Source organism: Panthera pardus, unplaced genomic scaffold, assembly GCF_024362965.1.
Source record: "Panthera pardus isolate Hobbes unplaced genomic scaffold, ASM2436296v1 HiC_scaffold_12, whole genome shotgun sequence".
Classification (NCBI taxonomy): Eukaryota; Metazoa; Chordata; class Mammalia; order Carnivora; family Felidae; genus Panthera; species Panthera pardus.
This window is the reverse complement of record NW_026526677.1, coordinates 902,347-908,227: the sequence shown is the minus strand read 5'-3', so window position 1 is coordinate 908,227 and position 5,881 is coordinate 902,347.

The following is a 5,881-nucleotide window of genomic DNA, read 5'->3' as shown; positions in this document are numbered from 1 at the left end:
GGGCAAGTGCACGCACACACGAGAGGAAACAGCAAAGCCGAGAGACTGAGGTGCAGACATCCGTGAATCTGGATAAAAGCAGACAGGAGCTCTTTCTGCTCTCTGTACAGCTTACCCATAAACTTGAAACCACATCAAAATAAAATATTCTCCAGAAAGCTCCTTTCTGAGCAGCAGAGGGGAAGGGAAGCAGTGGGGGAGGAGGAAACGGGACAGGGGAGGGGCAGCCACTGCATCTCGAGGGCAGAGCCAGCCCAAGGAGGCGTCAGATGTGCGTGCACGGCCCTCTGTTCCGGGGGCCCTGCCTTGCGGCAGGTCCCGGGGCAGGTGCCTCCCCCTCCCCACCTTCCCTCTCCCTTCTCCTGGCCCGCAGCCCTGGATGGGAGAGAAGAAGCAGCAGGGGGCTTCTGGAACCCGCTGAGGTGGGGGCGGGGGCAGGCTTGGCCCAGCGTGGCCCCAGCGCGGGCAGGGCAGGTGTGGACAGAAGAGAAGGTCAGAGGCAAGCCACGGAGCCTGGTTTGCTCAGGATTAACACAGCAGAAGGGGCCCCAGTGTCCCAGTGGAAGGCAGAGATTAGCAAGTGTCGACCAGCAAACAGACCCTCCCTTCCCTCCAGGAACCCCAGTGTTGACTCACAGCCACAAGATTGGCAGAGGGGCCCAGATGCAGCCCACACAGCCTGGGGCCATGTCCCCCGTGACGTGCGTGACGTGCAGAGAGAGGCGTCGGTCTGGGTGACCGGGGCGGCCGGGCATCCACACCCAGGCCCTCCCGCTGACCAGCCCCCCCTCCGCCCACCCCACCAGCAGCAGAGACCCAGCAGTGACGAGTAGCCAGGAGAGGCGACTGGGGGTGTGTCCAGCCTTGTCCTGGCTCAGGCCCCAGGACTGGAGAGGCTGGGTGGCAGAGCACAACCCCTCTCTGGGATCCATCCCTCTTAGAGGGTGCGGCTCCCAGAACGGTCCGGGAGCCCCCGGCTTCCCCCGGTTGCATTTTCCTGGGGAGGCCATCAGGGGTCGTTCCTGGGTGTCTTCTCGCTTGGGTTCTGTGTCCCCCCGCTGCATCCTGACGAACGGGACACAGCTAACTATCGGTAAGTAGGCACGCGGCAAACACACTAGGGGTGACCGTCCAGGCTGCTTCTGGGGACACGAGACTACATCCCAGTGCTTGGGCCATGAGACCACAGGCTGGAGTTAGAACTGCCCCCAGGTCGGTGGTCGGTGAACTTAACTCTGAACTGTGAACCTAGCTCCTGGCGGGGGCATGGGTTGGTGGGGTGGGGAGGCAGGTGCACAGGAAGGCCCCCGGGGGCACGCACGGTAAGCCGGACCTGTGCGTTTCTGGGTGAGGGTCAGAGCCACGCCCCTGTGCCCAGGAAGGGCCCTCTGGAGGAAGGGCCTCTGCTGTTCCCAGGGCTGCGGTGCCCCCACTTGTGTCCATATCCGCACGTCACGCCGGGACTGTGCGGGCGTGTGATGTGCGCCCACCGGCAGACAAATGAGCCGTGCGCCTGCCTCTCCAGGATCGGAGCTGCGAAACCAGCCCAGCTGTTGCTGGAGAGACTCCATTTCCCCGATGCCTGGAGTGGAGAGGCGTGGACACCGCCAGGGACAGCCGTCTGCGATGACCCTGGGCCGGCAGGCGGAGTCCCGGCGAGAGCTCGGCTGGCTCCACGAGCCAGGCGCGTTCCCACCACGCGGGTGAGGTGTCGGGAATGTGACTGCACCCGCCGTGGGCCGGGGCCCCTGCCAGCACTGCTCTCCGCAGGGCCTGGGTTCTTGCTGGTTTCCACGAAACACTGGCTGGCCCTCTCGTGGCCCCGTGGAGGCTTGGGAGCCCCAGCTGAGGACAGAGCAAGGCTGCCGGACGAGAGGAATCTTGTCCAGGCTGGAGCTACAGACCCCTCCCCGGAAATGAGATTAGATGAGGCTGGGGCTGCCCCCTGGGACCCGCGGCCAGTGGCTGTGGGGGTGGAGCGTCCGGGGGTGGGGGGGCAGAAGCCCCCTCACCCCTGAGCTTTACCTGGGACCCTCAAAACCAAGCCTAGGGGATGCGAGGTCGGGGCTACTACCCAGGGACAGACTCCAGACACCCGGGCTGCCCCAGGGCACCTCACCTGCTGTCACTGGATAGGCCAGGCGACCTGGGTGCTCAAGAGGGACAAGGTAGCCCTGAGCTCGTGGGGGCACAGATTGAGCGGGGCCAGGGGCACTGCCTTCCCTGAGCCCCACAGGGGGCCACGCAGACTGTTTGCCTGGGCTGTTGTCCTCCTGGGGCCGCGTCAGCATGCACCTGTCCTAGGCACCCTTTCCGGAACCCTCCCGCCAGCCCCTGAGCTGGGCACTGGGCAGGCAGGGGTCCTGGGCCCCTGGGCTGATCACAATCTCATTAGCCGCCCCCCCCCGACCCCCGCCATCAGAAACGTGCCTAATGGTTTGGGCGGGTCTTGCTTTCACCCCTGCTCGGCTCCCGAACCTCCGTCAGGAATGTGTTTTCGTCTAGGACCAGGCGCTCAGGCTTTATAACGGTAACGCCGACAATTTATTTTTATTCTATTCTGTAAAGAAATAAGAACCTGGGTGTGACACTGGTGGATTTTATGACCTGTGAGAAAGCCACCACTACAGAGGTTGTGGACACAGCCAACACCTTCTCCAGGCCCTGCCCACCTCGGTCACCCTCTCCCCGTGGACAGAAATCCGTACTTTATGTCGCCAACACCCTCGGTCATCGGGCACGGCTGGTATTTTAAATCTGGTCAAAGGACTCTCTCCCGCGACCAGGTCCTGTCTCTGGAGGACACCCAGGAGGCCCGCCTCCCCTCCCCTCCCCTCCCTTCCCCCATCCCCTCTCCTCTGGTCCTCTCTCCTCCTCTCCCCACCTTTCCCTCCCCCTTCCCATCCTCCTTTCCTCTCCTGTCCCTTTCCCTCTCCCCTTCCCCATCCCCTCCCCTCCCCACCTTCCACTCCACACCCCCCCTCCCCCGTCTTTTCTGTCTACATTCACTCCTTTGATGCCCCAACTCCCCAGTGGGAGGGCTGCCCCCTCTTTCCCAGCCCAGCAAGGGCTGCTTCCTGCCCTGTCCCGCCCCGCACACCCGCCTGTCCACCTGACATCCTCACAGGGCAGCTAATGGTCAAGGGCAGCGTGGGGGAGGGGGGTGGGGACTGCTGAGCTCCCGCCTCCCAGCCCCTCCCTCAGGCGCCCTCCTTCCCCCTGTGCATTGGCTGACCTGTCACCTTTACCTCTGACCCTGCCTCACTCCCCGCTGGTCTCCCCCTTCTTCCGGCAGCGGGGGTCTGAAGGACAAGGCTGAGCCGGACCGCTTCTGTCCACGCCCCCAGGGCCCCCTCACTCAGAGCTGAGGCCCGGTCCTCGCTGACCCCGACGCCCACCTCGGCCACCTGTCCGCCTGTCCTGGCCCCCCTCAGCCACGCCTGCAGCCGCACAGACTGGGACCCCCACCCACGGACGCCACAGTCTCCCACCTCAGCCGCTCAAGTCGCCCTTTCTGCCTTATTCCCCTGTGGCTCTGTTCCGAGTCATGCGTGTGCCTGCCCACCTGTGCCCGGTCCCGCCAGGCCGCTGAACGGGCAGGTGCCCCTCCGGCGCACGGGGGCTGCTGTGCTACGCCCGCCAGCGTGCACCCCGGCTCCCACGTCGCTGCGCCCTTTGTCGCGTGGACCCGGACGTCGGAGCAGCCCTGACACAGCACGTCTGCCACGCGCCTCCCCGGACCACACCGAGGCAGCTCCGCCTGGGCCACGTGGGTCAGACGACTCACAGACACGCGCCTGGGCAGTGCCCTCGCCTCCTCTCCTTCGTGGGGTCCTGTTCCGTGCCCCGCGTGTCCCCCTCTGGAACGGTCGTTCTTGGCGCCCTGCTGACGTTCCCAGCGGTGTCCGGGGTCGTGAGTCCCTCTGCCGAGCCGGGGTGCAGTGGTCCTGGCGGCTTCTGGACGTTCCGTTGTAGGTGGGCGTGTCGTCTGCAGCCTCTGGTCCACAGGCCGTGTCACTGTGCCACTGGGCGGAGGCGTGCCCAGGTCCCGTGCAGGTGTCCCCCGACACCTCGCCCACCCGGAAGGGCGCACCCCAAAGGCAGCCCTGTGTCTCCAGCGTCCGGTGGAGCTGTGCCCCGGGGGTCCGGCCTCAGACCCAGCCGCCTTCTCCAACGGGTCAGGGCCGGTTGGGGGAGGCGGGAGTCTGCCAGATTCCAGTGTCCCTGGACAGTGTGGGGATGCTGAGAGGACAGGCCAGGAGACGACTGTGACCTGGCCCGCCGGCCACGGCCATAGGCTCCCCAGCATCCTGCGTCCCTCTCGTTCCCCGTCTCTGGGAACACCTGGCCTCCCCGTCTCTGGGCAGAAGCTCGCCCCCAGTCTGTGCTCTCCAAGTGTGGGCGTGCAGCACCCCTTCCCGGTCAGAGCCACGAACCCCTCGCTCAGCCCCCAAGGGCTCCCCAAGGCCAGACTCCCACGGAGGCCACAGGAGGTGAGGTCTCGAGGGGCCCGGGCCAGCCCTGACCCACTGGGGCCTCTTCTGGCCACATACCTCCGCCCCAGAGGTGACGGCCCATCCCCCACACCCTCCTGGAGCCCGAGGGTGGCGGCCCCAAGCCACGGCCTGGAGGAGCCTCCCCCGTGGGAAGAGCCTCGTGGTGGCCTTGGTGACCACACCCAGCTTGTAGCTCCTTCCAGAAATAACTTGGCGTAATCCGGGCAGGGGCCGCTGGGCTGCCCCCCTGTCAGGTTCCTTCCTGCTGTCCAGCTGCAGTTCCAGGCAGGGGGCCCTGCTCTCTCCAGGGGGTGGGGGATTAGTCACCTCACCCGCAGGAAGAGGTGGCGCGCCCTGACACCTGATCCCCTCGGGGGGGTCAGCGGCGCCGAGTCGGGTGCCGCCCACAGCCGCGGGGTCAGCCGGTCAGCGGAGCGGCTCCCAGCGCCGAACGTGCTGCCCCAGGAGGGCCGCCTCGGGGCCTGCAGCCCGTCCCCTGCCCCTGCGTGGCCGGCGCCACCCCGCAGGGCCAAGGGAGCCCCCACGCCAGCAGCCGGTCACCGATAGGAGGGGTCGAACTCTGAGGTCAGCTCCGCGTGCCGTGTGGCCGCCGCGGCAGCTGGGTGGGGCAGGGCTGGGACCCAGCAGGGCTCCGGGCCCTTGGGTGCTCTACCCTCCACTCACAGGGGAGAGGGCGAGCCTGTGCCGGTGGGTGCGCTCCATAAACTGTAAAGGGCAGTCCCACCCCACCTGGGACTGGCCTGGCCAGGTCTTTGGACCAAGGGCCGGCCCTGTCCATACCCCCGGGTGCTGCTGTGGGGCTGGTGCGTCTCTGCACGGGGTGGGGGGTGGGGGGGGGAAGGGGCCCGTCTGAGGAAGAGGGGGCGGGGCTTTAGGAACATGGAGGTTCTCGGCAGATCTGGGGGTTGCAGGGGGTACGGGTTCCCTCTGCGGTGGGGCTGCGTGCCCGCGAGTGCACACACAAGCTCACTCGTGCACTCGCACACACACTCATGCACACACACTCGTGCACGCCCACTGAGCCCAGCGTCAGCGTGATGGGGAACCTGAAGCTTTGTGGGGAAAAAGATGGAGCCTTGTTCTAGAAGGTTCCTTCACCACACAAGGCCTGCTGGGTAGATAAATGTGTCCTGAGGCCCAGGGCAGGGCCGCGTGGGACTCCTCCCCTCCCCCACCCTCTGAATGGATAAGCGTTCTTCCCCAGCCCCCAACAGCCAGAGGCAGCAGGAACCCCCCTGAAGAAGGTGCCCCGCCCACCGTCTGCCCAGTCCGCCCCACGGCTGTGGTGTGCGCCCTCTGGGACCCAGTCTGCCCCCGCCCTGTTTCTGGGTTTCATGGACAGGCTTAAAAATCACACAGAGTCC